The sequence below is a fragment of the Hemiscyllium ocellatum genome, chromosome 43, assembly GCF_020745735.1.
Source record: "Hemiscyllium ocellatum isolate sHemOce1 chromosome 43, sHemOce1.pat.X.cur, whole genome shotgun sequence".
In the NCBI taxonomy this organism is placed as follows: domain Eukaryota; kingdom Metazoa; phylum Chordata; class Chondrichthyes; order Orectolobiformes; family Hemiscylliidae; genus Hemiscyllium; species Hemiscyllium ocellatum.
This window is the reverse complement of record NC_083443.1, coordinates 30,502,696-30,527,048: the sequence shown is the minus strand read 5'-3', so window position 1 is coordinate 30,527,048 and position 24,353 is coordinate 30,502,696. Positions and strand designations below refer to the sequence as shown.

The following is a 24,353-nucleotide window of genomic DNA, read 5'->3' as shown; positions in this document are numbered from 1 at the left end:
GGTGCTGAGGCTGAAGTCATATCAGTTGAGAGGGTATAGACTCCAAATGAAGGGGTGCTAGTTTAAGACTGAGATGAGGAGGAATTTCATTGCTCGGTGGGTTTATAGAGTATTTAGAACTCCTTGCCACAGACAGCAATGGGGGAACAGCCCTTGTGTATATCTAAGGCTGAGATTGATATATTCTTGAGCAGTTGGGGAATCAAGAGTTACAGGGAAAGGCAGGAATGTAATTGGTGAGGAATGTTGGATTTGCCATAATCCTATTGAATGACAGAGCAGGGTTGAAGGGCTGAATGGCCTATTCCTGTTCCTATCTCTTATGTTCGTATGAAGATTTTATCGAACGACAAAGCAGTCTTGAGGTACTGAACAGTTTACTCTTCATATTAGATGTTCAATTACCAACCTTTTTCTCCAGTGGTATAAGTTGTTCTGACTGTTTGAAATTTGGTATTCTTGCATTTGTCCTGATGAAAGGCAAAAAGGTCAGGCATTTTCAACAGGAGAAATCCCCTTTGTGCAGCAAATGTGTCTCAATTCTTTTATTCTGGCTCCCCACCCCTCCCCAACCCCCACCCCACTCTGGCAGATGAATGTGATTTTCTCCATATTTGCATTATTTATTGCCTTTATGCAGAGGGGATTTTATTCAATATCTTTAAATGACTATTTTTATTGGCTACTGCTACTGATCTGTTTAGTCAAACACCTAGGTACTCCGATTTTGTACTATTGTAGTCATGGAAGGAAACGAGGAGGGATGCTTTTGGCCCATCAGTTTGTGCCACTCCTGACTCTAAATTGGAATTATTTATTCTAATCTCATTTCCCTGCACTTACCCTGCACACTTCAGTTTTTTTTTACTCTTCTTCAGATACTTAGCTCCCTCATAAGCATAATCTGAAACATTTTAGATGCTATCTGTGTTGGCATGTTTCATGTTCAAGATAATCTTTCCCTGACTATAAACATCCTTCACCATTTCTCTAATGGTCTCTGTACTAACTCTCAACTTCTGCTTTGTTACCAATTTGCCAGTGGGAATAAATTTGTTACTAGCTCCCCTCCTAAACCTCTACTCATTTTGAATACATCTGCCAGTATTCTCCCTCCCTACTTTGGTGAATGTGGCATGAGATTTTCAAAGACACACATTATCCCGAGGACTGTACATCTCAGCTGTGACTTCAGTCTTTTGAAAAAGGGCAGTAATGGACAGGCAATAGACATGAGTGATGCCCACATTCCTTGCATGAGTTTTTAAAATCAAAACCTTCTGATACTAGACTATGGGACTTACTCGTATTAAGTGGTAAAGGATTAACCACTAATAAGGCTTCAGTATGTGAATTAGAAGAAGTAGCTTATTACAGGAAGCCCCCGAGTTACGAACGCCCGACTTACAAACGTCTTGTCGTTACAAACTGACCTCTGCCTTCTCATTTTTAAAAATTATTTTAAAGTATCCGAGTTACCTACAAGTTTCGTCCGAACAAACTGGCGAGCTAATTAACCCGTATCTGTTCATACAAACAGCAGAAAAGCAGAACTCATTCATAACCTGGGGACTCCCTGTACATAACAGTAAGGTAACATTGTCGCAAGTCTGGTTAACAGCATTAGCACTTGCTAAGAGACATTGTTACCTCCTGAGAGATAGTCGCTAGGTCTAATCTAATTGACTGTAGACTGTAGAAACAGCAAAAAACTAACAGTAAATTGAATTATTGGCTCACTCCTCCCCGAGGCAGTCAGTTATATATCAATTATGTTCCAAAGTTTTTGAGTTAACCCTTTCGGGCCAACTGTCTTATGCACCAATTGATGTTATCTGTCATTATTTAGTATATTTCTACTGCTAAGCTGAGGCTAGTCATAGAGATGTACAGCATGGAAACAGACCCTTCAGACTAACCTGTCCATACCGACCAGATATCCCAACCCAATCTAGTTCCACCTGCCAGCACCCGGCCTATATCCCTCCAAACCCTTCTTATTCATATACCTATCCAAATGCCTCTTAAATGTTGCAATTGTACCAGCCTCCACCACTTCCTTTGGCAGCTCATTCCACACATGTACCACCCTCTGTTTGAAAAAGTAGCCCCTTAGGCCTCTTTTATATCTTTCCCCTCTCACCCTAAACCTATGCCCTCTAGTTCTGGACTCCCCGACCCCAGGGAAAAGACTTTGTCTATTTATCCTATCCACGCCCCTCATAATTTTGTAAACCTCTATAAGGTTACCCCTCAGCCTCCGACACTCCAGGGAAAACAGCCCCAGCCTGTTCTGCCTCTCCCCATCGCTCAAATCCTCCAACCCTGGCAACATCTTTGTAAATCTTTCCTGAACCCTTTCAAGTTTCACAACATCTTTCCGATAGGAAGGAGACCAGAATTGCATGCAATATTCCAACAGTAGCCTAACCAATGTCCTGTACAGCTGCAACATGACCTCCCAACTCCTGTACTCAATACTCTGACCAATAAAGGAAAGTAAACCAAACATCTTCTTCACTATCCTATCTACCTGCGACTGCACTTTCAAGGAGCTATGAACCTGTACTCCAAGGTCTCTTTGTTCAGCAATACTCTCTAGGACCTTATCATTAAGTGTACAAGTCCTGCTAAGATTTGCTTTCCCAAAATGCAATTAAACTCCATCTGCCACTTCTCAGCCCATTGGCCCATCAGGTCAAGATCCTGTTGTAATCTGAGGTAACCCTCTTCGCTGTCCACTACACCTCCAATTTTGGTGTCATCTGCAAACTTACTAACTGTACCTCTTAAGCTCGCATCCAAATCATTTATGTAAATGATAAAAAGTAAAGGGCCCAGCACCGATCCTTGTGGCGCTCCACTGGTCATCAGCCTCCAGTCTGAAAAACAACCCTCCAACACCACCCTCTGTCTTCTACCTTTGAGTAAGTTCTGTATCCAAATGGCTAGTTCTCCCTGTATTCCATGAGATCTAACCTTACTAACCAGTCTCCCATGGGGAACCTTGTCGAACGCCTTACCGAAGTCCATATAGATCACATCTACTCCTCTGCCCTCATCGATCTTCTTTGTTACTTCTTCAAAAAACTCAATCAATTTTGAGAGACATGATTTCCCACACACAAAGCAATGTTGACTATCCCTAATAAGTCCTCGCCTTTCCAAATACGTGTACATCCTGTCCCTCAGGATTCCCTCCAACAACTTGTCCACCACCAATGTCAGGCTCACTGGTCTATAGTTCCCTGGCTTGTCCTTACCACCCTTCTTAAACAGTGGCACCACATTTGCCAACCTCCAGTCTTCCGGCACCTCACCTGTGACTATCAATGATACAAATATCTCAGCAAGAGGCCCAGCAATCACTTCTTTAGCTTCCCACAGAGTTCTCAGGTACACCTGATCAGGTCCTGGGGATTTATCCACCTTTAACCTTTTCAAAATATCCAACACTTCCTCCTCTGTAATCTGGACATTTTGCAAGATGTCTCCATCTATTTCCCTACTGTTTATATCTTCCATATCCTTTTCCACAGTAAATACTGATGCAAAATATTCATTTAGTATCTCCCCCATTTTCTGTGGCTCCACACAAAGGCTGCTTTACTGATCTTTGAGGGGCCCTATTCTCTCCCTAGTTACCCTTTTGTCCTTAATATATTTGTAAAAACCCTTTGGATTCTCCTTAATTGTATTTGCCAATGCTGTCTTATGTCCCCTTTTTTCCCTCCTGATTTCCCTCTTAAGTATACTTCTACTTTCTTTATACTCTTCTAAGGATTCACTCGATCTATCCTGTCTATACCTGACATATGCTTTCTTTTTCTTAACCAAACCCTCAATTCCTTTTGTCATCCAGCATTCCCTCTCCCTACAAGCCTTCCCTTTCACCCTGACAGGAACATACTTTCTCTGGATTCTTGTTATCTCATTTCTGAAAGCTTCCCATTTTCCAGCCATCCCTTTATCCGCGATCATCTGCCTCCAATCAGTTTTCAAAAGTTCTTGCCAGTACCATCAAAATTGGCCTTTCTCCAATTTAGAACTTCAACTTTTAGAGCTGGTCTATCCTTTTCCATCACTATTTTAAAGGCTAGCTAACAGCAAGCTCAGACAGTGGGGTACATATTGATTGCAAAGTAGGAGCACTTTCCAGTAACTTGTTATTTGGGGAAGGTGGTGATACAATGGGACACTCATTGGACGAGTAACCATAGCACCAGGTGAATGTCCCCAGGCTGGGGATTTGAATCCCATGAAGGCAGGCAGTGAATTTGAATTCACTAAAACCCTGGCCCTGATAGTGGCCATGGAACCATTGTTATAAAAATCTCTCTGTTTCACTAATGTCGTTTATGGAAAGAAACTGCTGCTCTTACCTTGTCTGGTCTAAATGTGAACTCACAAATTTGTTAGCGTTCTTTGATGAAGTGACCAGGAAGGTTGACAAGGTTAAGGCCATAGACATATTATATAAGTATTTCAGGAAGGCCTTTGATAAGGTTCCACATGGTAGGCAGCTCTGGAAGGTTAGACCGCTTAGAATCCAGGGGGAGCTGACAAACTGGATACACAATTAGCTTGATGGTAGGAAGCAGAGTGTAATCGTGGAAGGATGCTTGTCAGACTGGAGGCCTGTGACTAGTGGAGTGCCTCAGGCCCGTTACAATTTGTTATCCATATCAACGATTTGGATGAGAAGGTACAAGGCATGATTAGTAAGTTTGCTGATGTCACTAAAATAGGCGGTATCATGGACAGTGAGGAAGGTTCTCAGAAATTGCAGCAGGACCTTGATCAGCTGGGGAAGTGGGCCAAGAAATGGCAAATGGAGTTTAATACAGATAAGTGTGAGGTCTTGCATTTTGGAAAGTCAAATCAAGGTAGGAGTTTCAGGGTGAATGATAAGACCTAAAGGAGTGTAGTGGAACAAAGGGACCTTGGAGTTCGGGTGGACAGTTCTCTGAATGTGGGGTCTCAGGTAGACAGGGCAGTGAGGAAGGTTTTTGGCACACTGGCCTTCATCAGTCAGGGCATTGAGTATAGAAGTTGGGAAGGTAGGTTGCAGTTGTACAGGACGTTGGAGAGGCCACAGTTGGAGTATTGTGTTCAGTTTTGGTCACCTTGTTATAGGAAGGATGTTATTAAACCAGAAATTTACCAGGATGTTGCCTGGATTCAAGGGTCTGAGTTATAGGAAGAGGTTGGACAAGCTAGGACTTTTTTATTTCGAGCGTAGGAGACTGAGGTGGGATCTTATGGAAGCGTATAAGATCATGAGAGGCATGGATAGGGTGAATGCACTCAGTCTTTTTCCCAGGGTTGGGGAATCAAGGACTAGAGGGCATCAGTTTGGGGTCAGAGGGGAAAGAATAGAAGGGAACCTGAGGGGCAACGTTTTTACACAGAGGATGGTACACATATGGAATGAGCTGCCAGTGGAAGTGGTTGTTGTGGGTACATTAACAACATTTAAAAGGCACTTGGACAAATACGTGGATCGGAAAGGATTAGAAGAATATGTGCCAAGTGCAGGGAAATGGGGTTAATGTTGATGAACATTTTGGTTGATAAGGACCAGTTTGAGCCAAAGGGCCTGTCTCCGTGCTGTAGGACTCTATCGCTCTGTGATAGCAGGAGATGGAGCAGAGAGAGAGAGAGACTAACACTTGGGCAGATAAAGGCCAGCCTGGGAAAATGAAGAGCTGCTAATGTGTGCCATTAGCAGCTGACAATGTGTGTGTTAGCAACCCATGTAATGACAAGGCCTGATGTGTGCTGGTTGGGGTAAGGACATTGGGGGGAATGTGTTCAGATCATGATGTGGTTGATCCTTAACTTCCCTCTGGACAACTAAGGATGTACAATGAGTGCTGGTCCAGCCAGTGATGCCTATATCCCATGAATGAATATTCAAAACAAAAAGAAGAAGCTGCCAGCAACTTAGCAGGGGTCAGAAGTAGGTGGTTGAACATGTGGGTGAGACGAACTTGGAAAGGACACAAAGGAGAGTTGAGATAGAAAGTTCAGATTGGGATTAGGGTCTTGGGCAGGGGTGTGGTCTGTGAGAAGGCTTTACCTGATGGGCAAGAGGGAGTGGGGGAGCGAGCAAGGTTAGCTGAAAGGGTAGTCTTGTTCAAATCGCAAAGTCTACCCTCTCATTGAACTTGCTGTAGATGTTTGGATGGAAGAGATTTTCAATGAGAGACTTGGTCACTTGAGAAAGGACGCAGGAGATTATTTTAGCCCAGTGTGACAATCTTGGAGTTGTGGGCAGATTTGACCGTATACATTGTGATCCAACCATGTCTGCTGATTAGATGTGACTGAGTGACTTACCAGGAGAAACAACCAAGACGAGAAGGAGGAGAGTTGAGGACCAAGGATGTGGAAGACCGAGGTGCAGTAGGGAATGAACATTTCAATAACAGTAGAAAGAGCTTTGTGAATGAAAGAGGGTCAGGGGTTTAAGATTTTTGCTCCTGACCTGGAAGTTTATTCCAGCAGGACAAGGGAAGGGGATGTGGATGATGTGGAATGTGGGGTAGCATGGTGGCTCAGTGGTTTGCACTGCTGCCTCACAGCACCAGGGTCCCAGGTTCGATTCCAGCTTCGGGTGACTGACTGTGTGGAGTTTACATACTCCCCCCATGTATGCGTGGGTTTGCTCTGGTTTCCTCCCACAGTCCAGTGATGTGCAGGTCAGGTGAAATGGCCATGCTAAATTGTCCCTAGTGTTAGATCAGATGGGAATGGGTGGGTTACTCTTCGGAGGGTTGGTGTGGACTTGTTGGGCTGAAAGGCCTGTTTCCGCACTGTAGGTAATCTAGTAAGTGAAGGTCTTGGGAATTTTCTGGTTCAATATGCTTACAATGTCCATCTCATTCAGACTGTTCCCCTCCTCTCTGAGCACTGACCTCCAAGCAGGTACCCAAACCAACACACACTGCCCTCCTGCTCTGAATTAACCACACACCCCCCCCCCCCACAACCCCACAACCCCTATTCCATTGCTGCTCCATCGGCAACGATTGATTGATTGATGTGTGAACACCTCTGCTGGTTAGAGAATTCCCACAGCTTGTTTATCTTTTCCCCCTATTCCTTGGAAAACCTATCCCATTGACAGTACTTCACAACCTCTGCTTTAACCTTTCCTTTCCAGGGCTCAAGTGCTCCTCTCATAAAGACTCCTCAGGGATCTCTGTGTATGGGAGGCTGCTATCTAAATGCAGATTGCTGTTGTGGTTGTGTTTACAGTGGATCTGCAGCTGTAAGCTGAGGTCCTGTTTTGGATAATATTCAAGTGTCAAAACTGTTTCCATTTACTGCAGCACACCTTAAGGATAAAAATCAAGGACAGTTGTGGACAGTTTAATTCCAGTCATTTAAGCTCCATTCCCCACTTTCATTTCAAAGTGATGTTGTGACGGCTGGAAATGACATGTTTTTTTTAGGATTTAAAAACACTAAAATATATTTTCAAACAAAAAGAAAATGGATTAACCTTTAAGTTCTTGTTCAGCAACACCTAGCCTCAAGATTGGATTCAGCCCTACACATAGAACATAGAACATGGAACAATACAGCACAGAACAGGCCCTTTGGCCCTCGATGTTGCGCCAACTTGTTTAGATTAGATTAGATTAGACTTACAGTGTGGAAACAGGCCCTTCGGCCCAACAAGTCCACACCGACCCGCCGAAGCGCAACCCACCCATACATTTACCCCTTACCTAACACTACGGGCAATTTAGCATGGCCAATTCACCTGACCCGCACATCTTTGGACTGTGGGAGGAAACCGGAGCACCCGGAGGAAACCCACGCAGACACGGGGAGAACGTGCAAACTCCACACAGTCAGTCACCTGAGGCACTATTCTCAGCTCGCTCCCCCTACTCTATCCCAAAATCATCCATGTGCTTATCCAAGGATTGTTTAAATCTCCCTAATATGGCTGCGTTAACTATATTGGCAGGTAGGGCATTCCACGCCCGTACCACTCTCTGCATATAGAACCTGCCTCTGACATCTGTCTTAAATCTATCACCCCTCAGTTTAGCTGACGTCATCATCTTAGGAAAAAGGCTTTCACTGTCTAGTCTATCTAATTCTTTGATCATCTTGTGTGTCTCTATCAGATCCCCTCTTAGCCGCCTTCTTTCCAATGAGAACAGACCCAAGTCTCTCAGCCTTTCCTCATAAGATCTTCCCTCCAGACCAGGCACCATCCTGGTAAATCTCCTCTGCACCTTTTCCAATGCTTCCATATCCTTCCCAAAATATGGGGACCAGAACTGTACACAATATTCCAAGTGTGGTCGCAACAAAACACCAGCACAAGAGGAAAGAAATTGAGTCGTTATTTTTTGCACTTTGGGGTCTCTCAAAGTGCTCTATTTTACTTTGATATCTTTTCAAACCTATTCTTTCACTGGATGTGGGCATTGCCCGCGTAAAGTACTTTTATAAAAGTATTTTAAATATGTCCTGTGCGCCTTATCTCAAATGGGGGCATGCGAATGAAGTAAGTTGTCTGTGGGGTGCATTAATTTGAGGAACGATTTTGGTGAACTGATTGTGGTTTCACAGAACTAACAATTGCAACAGCAATAGGTTCGAACTCCTGCACAATGATTGAATGAGTGGAAGGCAATGTGATTGAAATTCTCAGCATGGACATCATGTGTATTTTAAATTGGCAATGTTTTCAAAAAGGGCGATCATTGAAGTAGTGACTTGAATCTCTTTGTAGACTTTTAAATTGGAAATCACTGGATATATCCCAGGGATGGTGTCACAGGGAACTTTGTGTAAAGTAATTAAGCCAGCGATTCCAGAAAGAAGCAATTAATCTGAATCTATGCTACGTCTGTTTGTTCAATGCCATTTTTGTTGTTTAGTTGTGGTACAATAATTGGAACATCTCTTGAGGTTGGAGATGTGGTATGAAAAGGCAGACTCGTGTTTGCAAACTCTGCAGAAATATCTCGATAGCACCTTGAACACCACAGACTCTGTGTGGATGGATGTAGCAGTCGGTGTGAAGGCAGCAGGATGCTGACAGGTGGAGATTCTCTTCCATGCAGTGATTTATATGATGCAGAATAAAATGAGTTTGACGACTCTCAGTCACATCCACCGTGAGTAGATTGAAGAAATCTCTCAACTCTGCGAGAACCTGGCAATCTAACTGGGAGGGACTGCAGGACGGGAGCTGAGGAACTCGTCCATGCGCTGAATCATCAGTTGCTGTGTGGCTGGTGTTGATTTAATGATGAAATGTTAGTCACAATACCAGGAGAGTCCTTTCTCCAAGTAGTTATAGCATAGAACATACAGCATAGAAATGTCTAACCAGTCCAGGCTAACCATGTTCCCAACCTAAACTAGTCCCACCTGCCTGCTCCTGGCTCATATCCCTGAAAATGTCTCTTATTCATGAACTTATTCAAATGTATTTTAAACATTGTAACTGTACCCATATCCACCACTTCCTCTGACAGTTCATTCCACGCACAAGCCACTCTGTGTCCCTCGTGTGTTTTTAAACTCCTCATTTTGCCTTAACTATATGCCCCCTAGTCTTGAAATCCTTCACCCGAGGGAAAAGACTTTTGCTTTTCATCCTATCTGTACCCCTCATGATTTTACAAACCTTTGTAAGGTCACCCCTCAACTTCCTGCGTTCCGGTGAAACAGGTCCCAGCATCTCTTTGTAACCCAAACCTCCATTCAATTCCATCCTGAATAGGCAGGTTGTGGCACAGACATACGCCTCATCTGGAGGATGGCACCCTATGCTGGCAGCTGACCCGAGATACTATCCCCAGTTTTTTTGCACAAGTAAATCCAAGTTGGACATAAGCTCTTACCCTGGTGGGACAGTTACTGCCCACGGAGCCCTGCTGATAAGCCACGTGTGGACATCTGAACTGCATCAGGATGAGGGAGTCGGGTGTGGATCCTTTCATAAAGATTAGCATGAAGCCATTGATTCATCTAGCTTTGTGCTTTGTCAGTTGAAATGTTTTCCATTCTTCCCCAACCCACACAGAGAGATGGTCAGTTTATTGCAGAGTTCTGACACTCTTGCCATACTGGTCAAGGGCTTTCTTAATTTCCTCCAACTCAAGTTCATTTGACTTTGCACCATCTCACTGATAGGAGGAAACTTTCATCCCAATTACACGGAATGGATGGAGTTTTCTTTGATCACATTTGCACAGCTGCCATCATCAGTGACAAGGATAAGACCAGTCTGACATTGGGAGCAGGGTCAACACTTGATTTCCTTCCCAGAGTAAATCCGTCTCCATTCCCGCTAGCTATAAAATGTTTGCAATTCCTTATTCACACCCTCGTCTGCAAAGAGCTTGCAACAGATTCCAGAAGATTCACTACAATCACAAGGGAATAGCAAGTAATAAGTCTTAACAAAGTCTTCAACATCTTGAAAATAAATTTGAAAGCACAACGTCTATTCCTCACTAGTCAGTCAGTCCCCGCGAATATTACCTACAATTTGAAGTGAGGTGATGCCGGTGTGGACTACCAGTCTCGAGATCCTCAAGGTGAGGCCTAGAGCAGGCTGGAGGGATGGACCCAGTGTGGTCTGGAGGGAAGAGTCAGTGCGGTCTAGAGGGGAAAGGGTCAGTGCAGTCTGGAGGGGGAAGGGTCAGTGCGGTCTGGAGAGGGAAGGGTCAGTGTGGTCTGGAGGGGGAAGGGTCAGTGCGGTCTGGAGGGAGAAGGGTCAGTGTGGTCTAGAGAGGGAAGGGTCAGTGCGGGCTGGAGAGGGAAGGGTCAGTGCGGTCTGGAGATGGAAGGGTCAGTGCGGTCTGGAGGGAGTCAGTGCAGTCTGAAGGGGGAAGGGTCAGTGTGGTCTGGGAGGGGTAAGGGTCAGTGCAGTCTGGAGGGGGAAGGGTCAGTGCGGTCTGGAGGGGGAAGGGTCAGTGCGGTCTGGAGATGGAAGGGTCATTGCGGTCTGGAGGGAGTCAGTGCAGTCTGAAGGGGGAAGGGTCAGTGCGGTCTGGGAGGGGGAAGGGTCAGTGCGGTCTCGAGGGAGTCAGTGCGGTCTGGAGAGGGAAGGGTCAGTGCGGTCTGGAGGGGTAAGGGTCAGTGTGGTCTGGAGGGAGTCAGTGCAGTCTGGAGGGAGTCAGTGCGGTGTGAAGGGGGAAGGGTCAGTGCACTTGTGTAAGTAGGTGAGACAATAAACCTCACACTAATTCGACTTGTAGATCTGTGAAAGCATTGGAAAGGGAGCAGAAATTAGTCACAAAAATGGTTCCAGGAATGAGAACCTTCACATATTCTATAAAAATAGGTCCAAGGATTTTGATCTGCTCCCTTGGAGTGAGGAAGGCCAGGAGCAGATTTGAGTGAGGTTTCCACCAAATTGAGTAGAGAAGGAAAAGGTGTTTCAAAAGAAAAACAGAACAAGACGGAATAGATTGAAAGTGATATGAGAACAAAGCCAGGGTGATGTGAGAAATAACCCTTTTCTCACAACCGTTGGTTGGTTTATACCATGCACTGCCTAATAATATTGTGGAAGTAGTTTCCATGGAGATATTAGATAGTTATTTCGATGGAAATTGTGTGCAGCGATATGGGGTAAAAGCAGGAGATTGGCATTTGGTTATAGAATGGATGCAAGCACAATGGGCTGAATGGCCTCCTTCTGTGACACAACCATTCTATGGCTCTGTGATATTGCACACCTGTTAAAAATCCACCATTGGTCATATAAACCTGCCTGCCATATCTTTGTTAAAAAAACAAAGGTACGGCTGTGTGTGATGTAGGACCGCACAAATACCTTGTTTAATGAGGTAGGACCACACAGATTAGACCTGTAATGAGATAGGATCCAACCAATTCAGTGTTTAATGAGGTAGCACTGTTAAGGGTCATCCTTAATGGAAGGGAGAGGACTACACAGTTTCTGACATTCAGAGTATTACCTTATTATATTAGCTAGTGACATTGAAGCAAGTTTTTTTTTAATGTTGGCTCCATGGTGATTGGTGGTTGCCTGGTGATAACTACAATGCAACGTTTCATCAAATGTTGTCGGCAACAGCCAACACGCAGTAGGCAACACGGGATGCCCCAAAGCTTATCAATTTTGCTCTTGATGTAAGTGCATAGCCTAGTATCTGAAGTCATACGACCATTGTTCCTGAAATTTCCACAGGGCTCCAGCCTGTCCCCCCCTTCATGATTTAGGTGGCAGGAGCTTCTTTCCTGCTCTACTCGCATCTGAAAGCTGCACAGAGTCTCGTGTGTGTATGTTTGCGTGTGTTGTGTGTTTGTGTGTGTGTGTGTTTTTGTGGGTTTGTGTGTGTGTGTTTTTGTGGGTTTGTGTGTGTGTATGTTTGTGTTTGTGTTTGTGTGTGTGTATGTTTGCGTGTGTTGTGTGTTTGTGTGTGTTTATGTGGGTTTGTGTGTGTGTGTGTGTGTGTATATGTTTGTGTTTGTGTGTGTGTATATATGTTTGTGTGTGTGTGTGTGTGTGTGTTTTTGTGGGTTTGTGTGTGTGTGTGTACCTTCTCTGCTTCATAATCAATTAGCTTTTACTTCATAATTCCACAGAATACAGCCTCCAAATATTTAGCCAGCGAATGAATTAAGGTCAGCTGTAAACCAAACAAGAGTTTCTCTCAAACGCTGCTCTGATCACGAAAAGAAAGAAGGAATAATTCATGGCGAGATTTCAGTACTTGAACATCCTGCCCTCTGGTTGTGCTGACAACTTCTCCTTTGTATCTCGGTGTGCTGCAACAGACATTAAGGATATTAATGATCTCGCTGCATTCTCTCCTGATCGCATTCAGCTTAGAAAGATGCACATGCACAGAACACTTCTGTGTTTTGCTTTTGTTTTAGTTCATGTCTGGGATGTGTGGATAGAGATGGAAAGGTCAGCGTGTATTGCCTCCCTTTAGCTGCCCTGATCTGAGTGGCTTGCTTGTCCACTTCACAGAGTAGCTCGGAATCTTCCCATGTTGGTGTGGGGCTGTAGTCACAACTACATCGTACTGGGTAATAACAGTAGATTTCCTTCCCTCGTGCGCTGTGGTGGGACGAATTGGTTTGGTTTGCAAGACTATTTCGAAAAAGTCGCAGTTATTTTTCCATTTTATTGTTATTATAACGGAATTAAAATTCATGAACAGCCGTGCTGGGATTTGAACTAGCATCGCCCCGGTTCAATCCAGTAATAAAACCATGATGTGACCAGAGCTGCGCAGGCTGACCTTCTGACCCTCATAAAACTTGGCATGGGAGGAATGGGTCTCAGTGGGACCTGTTAAAGCGTGTGAAGGGAGAAGCTGGTTGGAGATGAAGGATAGATTAATTTATTTAGAGTCACTTGTACCAAGGTACAGTGAAGGGCTTTGTCTGCGAGCAGTACAGGTAGATCATAGTAAGCAAAAGTGTACAGAGCACAAGATTTAGATGGAGGGCTGCAGGTTACATTTCACAGGGTATACAAGAGAGATCAACCGTAGCAAGGTAAGCATTATTTGAGGCTGGAGAGTCCATTTGTCTGTCTAATAACAGCTGGGAAGGAGCTGCTCCTGAACCTGCTGGTGAGTGTGTTCAGGCTTTTGTATTTTCTGCCTGAAGGAAGAAACTGTGGGAGAGCATTACCGGGGTGTGATGGTCTTTGATGATGTTGGCAGTCTTTTTGCAGCAGCGAGCTATGTAAGTGGAGTCCGTGGATAGAAGGTTGGCTTCCATGATGGTCTGGAGAATCGAAGTTTCAGGCATAAGCCCTTCCTCAGGATTCCTGATGAAGGGCTTATGCCCGAAACATCAATCGTCCTGCTCCTCGGATGCTGCCTGACCTGCTGTGCTTTTCCAGCGCCACAGTCTTGACTCTGATCTCCAGCATCTGCAGTCCTCCCTTCTCCCATGATGGTCTGGGCTGTACACAGATGGAGAAAGGGGATGTGCCCAGGAGCTGTTGGAAAGGGGGCAGAAGCTCAGGAATTTGGAGGTGTTGGGGTTTACCCGGGAGGGCCTGAGCAGGAAAGTCTTCATCCCAAACCCTGTGAAAGGGAAGAGGCCAGAGTGGTCCTTTGAGCTCTTAGTCTGAGTCAGAACATCCAAATCTCATTCCCAGCTAACATTTCTGGTGGGACACTGAGGGAGAGCTGTACTGTTGGAGGTGCGATCTGTCGGATGAGATATGAAACCATGGCCCCAGGCTGTCCTTTCAGGTTGTGATACTATTTCAGAAAGAGGAAGGGATCATTCCCCGATGTCCTGTACTCAAACCTCAAACAGCATCGATAAAGCAGACGAGCTGCCTATTAGCACTTTGTGTGTGTTTCTGATCTGACATCCCTTGAAAACTCTACATTGTTTGTAACACATACTGGGACATCGTGAGTCATGGAACATTTCCTAAAAGCAAATTCTTCTCCTCTTTCTAACTTGGAGGTAACAATGAAGACAAATGCGAGGTCAGTGGGGAACTCATCTATATCGGATTTGGAAGTTGGATGGCTTAGAATGTTCTTGTGAACTGACTTCAGATGGACTCTGTGAAGTGAGGGTTAGAGATAGGTGGTGACTAATTGGGTAAGGTAAGGATGGAAATTCTAATGCCAAGTCAGCAGCCAAGTATTGTTGTGTGGCTGGTTAGCCAGGATTAGCCAGTATTACCTGAAAACTAGTTGACCATTAAGCTCATTTGCAGCATTTGCTACAGATATATCTGGAAAATGCATAATAATGTACAGGCAGCGGCAGAGATGAATTATGTGTCTGGATGGACAGATGACCAAGAAAACTGAAATAATATATTTTATGCTGTTGGTGTTTCTGCTAAAATCAAGCCAAAGTTGTAGTGATTGTGTAAGGCAGTTCAAGGTTATCAGCGGGTGTATGAGATGACTGATACGACAGCATGGAAAGGTAATTTATATAATGATAACTGTGGCTGTTGAAAGTTCTCTGAACCACATCAAAAAACATTTATTTCAGGTGAAGAGTCTGACAGAGCAAATTTTGAATAATAAATTCGCTGACACTAACAGGGCCGATGGACTTTTCCTTCATGTTCCTTGAATGTCACGACTAGTTAGGCTCAGGAAACCGAGGAGGGAAGAGCATCAAATGTGTTTCTAAATGCAAACTCTCGAGACTTGTGGCATTGACAGAAGTGTCATCATTAGCAGCTTCAATAAGTAAAAAGGATTGCACTTTATTACAGTGTGGTAGTTCTCCTTTGGGGGTTGGTTTGCTCAGTTGGCTGGATGGCTGGTTGGTAATGAAGAATGGCGCTAACATTCAATTCCCACACCAACTGAGATCCCACCTTCTCGATCGCTTCCCTCACCTGAGACACAGTGACTCATAGCTTAAACTATCACTATCATTACTCTTTCGCTCTCCCTCTCTCGCGCTCTCTCTCGTTTAATCTCTCTCACTCTCTCTCTCTCTCACTACGTCTCTCTTGCTCCCTTTCTCTCATTCCCTCTTTCTCTCTTGCTTGCTCTTTCTCTCTCTCTCACACACACACACAAACACACACACACACACACACACACACACACACACACACACACACACTCTGTCTCTCTCGTTCTCTATCTCTATGGGACAACACTTCTGTGGTCCTTTGAGGCTCACGTTTAGGAATTCTCCTGAATGGAAAGCATTGTGCAAGTGAAGTTATATGCATTGAAGTATGAAGAAAGCCCTTTCTTCAGTGAGAGTTCAGTTCTGGGCCTTGGTTTTGGTCAGCATTATTTTGCTCAGGTGGCCATGAAAAGTTGCCTTTCCTCTGCATTACAGTGGAACAAGGCCAAAGCTGGCAGTTGTGATTGGCTCTTTTTATTCATTCATGGAACGCAGACACTCATGGGTGGGATGCACTTCAGAAGGTTGGTACGGACTCAATAGGCTGAATGGCCTCTTCCTGCACTGTAGGGATTCTATGATTATACAAAATCAGAGGCTGGGAAATCTATTACCATGTACAGCAGTGTTCAGTATTAAAATAATGTTACTTTGAAGTCTACGTCTGAAGATGGTCCTTGGTTTTGCCACCTTCCTTGAACTAAACTCATCTTGAGACATCAAACTGCATGATAAAGGAACTTAAAAGTACTGTGCACCGTTGTGGTCTCCATACAGGTGAAAGAGCAGAGAAGCTCTGGAAAATGCTCAAAATAGGTTGGCAAGGACAGCACCAGAATTCAGAGCCTTATAGCTCTCTGGTCTTTTTCTTTCGGAAGGATTTAGTGCAGCCTGATTGTACTGAAAATCCTGAGTGGGCACGGCGGGATATATGTAAAGAGCGAATGTTTCCTCTCATGGGGGACCTCAAAACCAGGAGAAGGTAATAAATCCCACAGGAAACTAAGGAGAAATGTCTTCATTCTGCAAGATGAGAATGTGGCACTGGTTCTCAAGCACACAAATTGCCTGAGGCAGGAAGCTCAGATGTTTCCGGAAAGAAAATCACCTCAATAAAAGGGAAGATCTGCTGAAACATTGTGGTGAGCTGCGGGAATGAGAAGAGATCTCATGGTGTGTAAACGCCAGCACAGATTGGATAGGCCGAAAGGCTTACTGTTTCTCTGTTGTATAATCACTGTAGCTGTCAGAGAATCATAGGATCCCTACAGTGTGGAAGCAGGCCTATTGTGTCCAAACCAACCCTCCAAAGAGCATCCCACCCACATCTCTGTATTTCCCATGGCTAATCCACCCATCCTGTACATCCCCTGGATACTGTGGGCAATTTAGATTCCCTACAGCGTGGAAACAGGCCCTTCGGCTCAACAAGTCCATACTGACCCTTCGAAGAGTCGCCCACCCAGATCCTGACTAATGTCCCAAACACTGTGGGCAATTTAGAATGGCCAATTCACCTAGCCTGCACATTTTTGGACTGTGGGAGGAAACTGGAGCACCCAGAGGAAACCCAGGCAGACACGGGGAGAATGTGCAAACTCTACACAGGCAGTCACCCGAGGCTGGAATTGAACCTGGGACCCTGGCACTGTGAGGCAGCAGTGCTAACCACTGAGCCACCGTGACGCCCCAAAGCATGGTGATGCCCCAGCAGCTAGCCTGTGGGACTGTGGACTGTGGGAAGAAACTGGAGCACCCAGTGGAAACTCACGCAGGTGCGGGGAGAATGTGCAAACTCCACAAGGACAGTTGCCCGAGAGTTGAGTTGAACCCAGGTCCCTGGTGCTGGGAGGCAGCTGTGCTAACCACTGAGCCACCACGTCTCTCTGGGTATGATGAAAGTGCATGTTGTGACTGATGAGGACAAAACTAAAGTTGAAATGGTTTATCCAACTTAAGGAAGAACGAGTAAGAGGCTTGGAAAATACGGAGGTGTCAGTTACATCAGTTGAGGTCCAGGGTTATTCACTTGCATGTGTAAAGAGACTTTTCTGTCTCAGCAGTGCAGACTCGAGAGGGATACACCTTTAATGTTGCACTCGAGATTTAATCCAGGTAAAGGCTAGTGCTTTCATCAACTGACTGGAGTATAACAATAGACTCCAAGACTGGAGGAGGAAGCTCATTCTGCCTGTCGGAAAACAAAATGCCAAATGGTTGACCACTGAAACCGAAGCAGGTGAACCACATGATCGCTGTTTCTCCCCTTTGCTCTTGTTCTCCTGTGTCTACCTTCCTCTCGTTTAGATTTTCTCTTCTGTCTCTCATAACCATGAGCTTCTTCCAATTTCAATTTGGTTTTATTGTTCATTTGGCTAAGGTCTGACTAACTTGAAGTATTTCTGTACTTCAGGCATTTATGCGCTTGGCAAAACTATTAAAAATAAAGATTAGGGGTAATAAGCTGCATTAGATTTACTGTGATTTTTGTACAGGTGAGTGAATATTGTTACTGACGTGAACATTTCTAAAGTGTAATTCCAGGGAGAGCAATGAAGCAGGCAAACCAATTTGGAGCCATCATTTTCTGTTCGATTGTACACTATCACCTGCATAACAGTATATTCAAAGTTGTCAGTTTATGCTAGTGTGGTGGAAAATACAAACATGCTCCTCATTATTCTAGCAGAATGAATTCCCAACAAATCCTATTCACTTTTTCTACTCATACTGAAAGCTGTCTTAATTGTGAGAAGTGCATTTGAATTGTCTGGTATTGTTATTGTCAGTTGATGGACACATTGCGACATGGGGCTATTGCTGAAATGATTGGTATTCATTGAGGTGTGAATTATTCCCTGCACCATCTCCAGTGAAGTTGGAAGAATTGCATCCCTGCGTTTACATATAGAATGAGTTCAACAGGGGTTAAGAATTATGGATTTGAGCCCCATGCAATCAAGGTAGGCTTGTAATCTAGGCAGAACTTCCGGGACTGCACCTGAAGTTTGCCCAGTCAGTTGGATCAGATTTCAAGGTCTTAGGAAACAATTTGCAGAGCTGGTGGGAGAATCAAAAAAATGAGACCTTGAAACAAACATGGACTGAGCCACAACAGAAAACATCCTTTCTCACATCCACGAAATGTGAGACCTTAAAATTTCTCTAGTATGTTAGGTGCAAATCTTACTCCTCATTGCTGTTCTTTGAAACAACAGCATTAGATTTTTTTTGGCTCCCACATGAGGGGGTAAACTTGATTTGATGCCTCATTGAAAGATAGTGTTGAGGCAGTGCAGCACTCCATCAGTACTGCACTGAAATATTGGGGTAAAAAGTGAGGTCTGCAGATGCTGGAGATCATAGCTGAAAATGTGTTGCTGGTTAAAGCACAGCAGGTCAGGCAGCATCCAAGGAATAGGAAATTCGACGTTTCGGGCATAAGCCCTTCCTGATGAAGGGCTTATGCCTGAAACGTCGAATTTCCTATTCCTTGGATGCTGCCTGACCTGCTGTGCTTTAATCAGCAACACATTTTCAGCTGCACTGAAATATTGGCCTGATATAATGCTAAGGTACTTTAGAGGGAGGTGGCGGGGAAATTTGTTCTGGTCATGTTGTCTACGTGTCCAATAACTTAATTGTTCTATGGCAATCAGCGGTGATGGCAATATTTAATGCCAGATTCCTACATATTATAATCGTGAAGTTGTAAATATATTTCAGCATTTGAGTTTCTGTTTTCTAACACAAGTGAAAAGTTAAATTGCAAACATTGATTACTTCCAAAAACAGCAGAGAACTTTCAAATTGGCCATGTCAACTTTCCTTGTGGACTTCCAACATTTTAAGTGTGTAAATTTTACAGCGCAGTGCCACATTGGAAGTTTTAATGTTTTCTTTTAAAATTTCTCTCTCCCTGGTCTCGTTCACCCTACATTAATACTTCCGTTAAAACACTGGACAAAATTTAAAAATGATGACAATGACTTGAGTGACAGTTTTGCAACATGTAATTGTGTGTTCTGTGCCTGACTGGCATCTGTCTGAAACTCTGAATGAGATTGCCAACGTAAGTGGTAAAAGTAATGCTCTCCGAAAGAAAGTGGTTGAAGCAATAATGGAGCTCCAAGTGCAATACAGTACAAATGGTTCCTTGAGTGATTTTTCTCAGCCAGTTCTGTACATCTCCAGGTTGGGTTATGAAATCTGATGGTGTCTTATTTATTTCTTGTGTGAGTACAAGGCTGCTGAGTTCAAGCTCTCTTGTTGAAAGTTGAGTGCAGAGCAAATACTCAGACAGTGTTACATTGTTAAGGTTTCACTCTGAAACTGTTTTGATGATTTGTGGATACACTTTACGCAATTAATACAGAACTTGAATTTGACATAATGTGTCTTGTCTCTTTGTCAATATCTTACCCCTCGCACACAAGTGCCTTGCTTTCTTGTGTGTGTGTCTCTCTTCTGTTTCCCACCCCTCTATATCTATCACTTTTTGTGTGTGTTTATTTTTCAATCTTTGTTTGCAAGTGTCTCGCTCTGTCTCCCTCTCTCTCTCTTTCTCTCTCTGTCTCTCTCTCTCTCTGTCTGCTGCTTCCCACTTCCCATCTACGTGTGTGTGTCCCTCTGCCTGTGTATATGTGTCTCTGTCTTTCAGTCTCTCTTTGTGTGTCTCTTTCTTTCTGAATCCAAATCTACAAAATAGGAGCAGGTGTAGGCCATTCGGCCCCTTAAACCTGCCCTGCCATTCAAGAAGATTATGGCTGAACTGTTTGTGTTTGAAATTCTGTATTCCTAATTACACCAAGGGCACTCGATCCACTGCCTCACAAGAATCTACCCACATCTACCTCAGAACTATTCACTGATCCCAATATATGAAAAAACTAACTGTGGATGCTGGAAATCAGATACAAAAATAAAAATTGCTGGAAAAACTCATCAGCATCTGTGCAGAGAAATCAGAGTTAACGCTTTGGGTCTAGTGACCAATCTACAGAACCCAGAATTCACCCACAAAGAGTATTTTTAGAGATTAATAATGAATGGTAGAACAGGATGGATGGGCCAAATTGCCTACTGCTGATGTGTATGTTTATAACTGTCACACACTTTTAAGATCGAGATCAGTTGGAATCTAACTAAATCTAGGAATGTTGGAAGATGAAGAAAAATAGTACTGAGAACAAAGTTCTGCTCTGATCCTACTTGTCAGAATCCGCTTGCCAACCATTCAGTATGCTCCTCTCATGTAACATAAACGTTGGCAGTCCTGTTAAATTGGTATTTCTTGCAAATTGTCCTGAGGGATGCAAGGCAGAAAGCCTTGACAAAATGTGCATATTCTCAGCAATATTCAAGCCATTAATAATGAACGGTAGAACAGGGTGGATGGGCCAGATACCCTCAGTCCCTTTTAGAATTAGAATCCCTGCAGTGTGGAAACAGGCCCTTCAGCCCAGCAAGTCCACACTGACCCTCTGAAGAGTAGCCCATCCAGACCCATTCCCCTCTGACTAATGTGCCTAACCTACACAGTCCTGAACACTGTGGGGCAATTACACATGGCCAATCCACCCTAACTTGCACATCTTTGGATTGTGGGAGGAAACCAGAGCACCCGGAGGAAACCCTCACAGTCACCCGAGGGTGGGATTGAACCCCGGTCCCTGGTACTGTGAGGCAGCAGTGCTAACCACTGAGCCACCATTCCCATCAGGTCTATTCCTCTTTGTGAAATTCTGATGATTTTATCAGAATATGTTGTTATTTTTTAATCCTTTTCTCTCTTGCTCCCTAATATTTGATCTATTCTCTTTTCACCCCAGCTGTTTCCAATTTTTATCGCTTCCTTCCTTGGTTCCTCCCTCAAGCGATTTATGTTTAAGTCGTAAAAACTGAAAGAACTGCAGATGCTGTAAATCAGAAGTGAAGACAGAAATTGCTGGAAAAGCTCAGCAGATCTGACAGCATAGAACATAGAACATTACAGCATAGTACAGGCCCTTCAGCCTTCAATGTTGCGCCAACCTGTGGAACCAATTTGAAGCCTCTCTATCTTACATTATTCCATTATCAGCCATATTTTTATCCAATGACCATTTGAATGCCCTTAACGTTGGCAAGTCTACTACTGTTACAGGCAGTGTGTTCCATGCCCCTACTATTGTTGAGAGCATCTGTGGAGAGAAACCAGAGTTGACGTTTCGGGTCAAATGACTGAGGAAGGGTCACCGGACCTGAAATGTTGGCTCCGATTTCTGTCCACCGATGCTGCCAGACTTGCTGAGCTTTTTGAGCAACATCTGATTTTGTTTGTGTTTAAATAGTCATTTGCTAGCACAGGACTTGAATATTGCTGAGAATATGCACATTTTGTCGAGGCTTTCTGCCTTGCACCCCCTCAGGACAATTTGCAAGAAATACCAATTTAACAGGACTGCCAACATTTATGTTACATGAGAGGAGCATACTGAATGGTTGGCAAGTGGACTCTGATTAGGAGAGGTATTGCCATGGTGCATGCACCTATTAATGACAATTGATAGTTAACTGCCAAGCTTTGTTTAAATCTTAAACCAAGGAGGTTGACTCTGATTGGTCAAGGCATTGCCTTGTGAAATTTACCAGAAATAGCGGCCAATTTCTTTCTGAAGTTGAGCAAACATGTTGCATATTTATGTGTTTTAAGTCTGCAGAGAACAGTCCCTTGACTATTAATGTATTTGTCTGATTTTTAGCAGTAATCTTTTGTCTTTGAAAAAATGCATACTCCTTAATTTAACACCACTGTTCTACACCACAGCCAGCTTAAATAATAACTCACATTTATACTGATTCGTTAGCATAATGAAATGATCCCGGGATTTACACAGGAGTACCATCAAATAATGCTTGAAGCACATGAAAATTTCAGACATAGTTGCCATTTTCTTACTGCATCAGGCACTGATATTGTCCATCACCTTGCTGGTTTGGTAACATCTGGTGGTATAAAAGTTTAATGCAAGCCCACAGGAAGGGGAGTGACAATATATTGTGCGTATTGGCACCCTCGTGAGAGATGGTACCACTATTTGACAACCCTATTGTGAGCAGGAGAGGTTAAAAACAGGCTTTCTCTGACATGCTCAAAACAATGTTGCTGGGAACTAGCATAGCTGAGGTGTAGTTACCATCTGCTGTCATCGGCACCTCAAAGCCGCTCTGTCTCCTTCCTCTGTCTCCGGCTGATCTCTCGGAGGAATTTCCATCCTCCCCACATTGGCTGCGGCATTCCTGACAACAGCATCTTCTGCATTTCCCCTAGCTTTCCTCACCATCGTCAGTGCTGCTTTCACAGTCTGAAATGGCAGACTGAGCACCTTTATCTCCCTCCCTCCGTCCTCACCACCTTCAAAACACTCCTTCAAACCAGCCAAGAGATATTCTATTGTGAAAGAAAGTGAGACTTGCAGAGTTCATAGCTAAAAAGGGAAGTTAATAATAGTTTCAACTTGAAAGCAAAGGCACACAGTGGTGCACTGATGAAGGGAAGTGGGGAGTATTCCATCACACTTCTTACTTGTGCCTTGTAGATTGTGGACAAACTTTGGGACAGTCAAGAGATGAGATACTTGCCCTAGCTTGTCTAGAACCATACAATTCCTGGAGTGTGGAAGCAGGCCATTTGGCCCATTGATTTCACACTGACCCTCCCAAGAGCATCACACCCAGACCCACCTCCACTATCTATCCTATCCGTGTAATCCTGCACTTCCCATGGCTAATCCACCAAACCTGAGCTTGCTTGGGTCCTATGGGCAATTTAGCATGGCCAATCCACCTTACCTGTACATCGGACTGTGGGAGGAAACCAGAGCACCCGGAGGAAACCCACACAGACATGGGGAGAACGTGCAAGTTCCTCAGGTTAAGGTACTGGCCAATGCTGTGCAATCCCCACCCACAGGATGTTGATGGATATGTTACCATTCAGACCCGTTTAATAGCAGGAGCCCCAGCTTGCTGCTTTGTTGGAGCAGCAGCTACAGCACTTGGGGCAAAATTTCAGTGGAAAGCAGATTTGTGTCGGCTCAGAATCAGACTGTGTTTTGAAGCGATAAGCATATCTTCTTCACTGACACTTTAGCATTCAGCCAGTGTTCAATTTGTCTAGGTTTTGATGTTGGCAGCGAGGGACTTTATCAAGCTCTGGTCAAATAGAATAAGACTGCTTCCAAAATGTGAACATTTGCAGTAATAAAACTTTCATATCTTTGTTCATATTGTTGGAGAATTTGCTTTCTATCTCCTCGCTGCAATTGCACTCTGCAGCAACGTATAAATAATAAAAGGGCAACAGTTTTGAAAGGAGCATTGTGTTTCATTAAGAATCTTCCAAGGCACTTGAAAAGTTTGCAAATAGCATAGCACCAAGGGAGTTCCTGATTTGATTGCTTTATGAGTTTAATGTCTTGCATTCAGTTTCGAACAAAAACAGAAAATTCCAGTGCTGCTTACTGAGTCAGGTGTATGTCTGTGGAGAGAGAACAGAGATAGCATTTTGAGCTAATGAGGTTTCATCAGAACAAGACATGCTGTGAAACCTGAAAGGGTGCAGAAACCATTGACAAGGATGTTGCTGCGATTGAAGGGTTTGAGCTATAGGAAGAGGTTGAATAGGCTGCGGCTGTTTGCCCTGAAGCATCGGAAGTTGAGGGGTGATCTTACAAAGACTTATAAAATCATGAGGGGCAATAGACAATAGGTGCAGGAGTAGGCCATTCTGCTCTTTGAGCCTGCACCACCATTCAATATTATCATGGCTGATCATCCTTAATCAGTATCCTGTTCCTCCATAACCCTTGATTCCACTATCCTTGAGAGCTCTATCCAACTCTTTCTTAAATGAATCCAGAGACTTGGCCTCTGGGGCAGAGCATTTCACACAGCCACCACTCTCTGGGTGAAGAAGTTTCCCCTCATCT

At 44.1% G+C, this 24,353-nt stretch overlaps 1 protein-coding gene across 1 annotated transcript in view; it reads left to right on the top strand.

Moving 5' to 3' along the window:
- Nucleotides 1-24,353, top strand: part of cdh23 (cadherin-related 23) — a 674,096-nt gene that overhangs the window by 95,778 nt on the left and 553,965 nt on the right. The gene's annotated exons all lie outside the window — the stretch shown is intronic.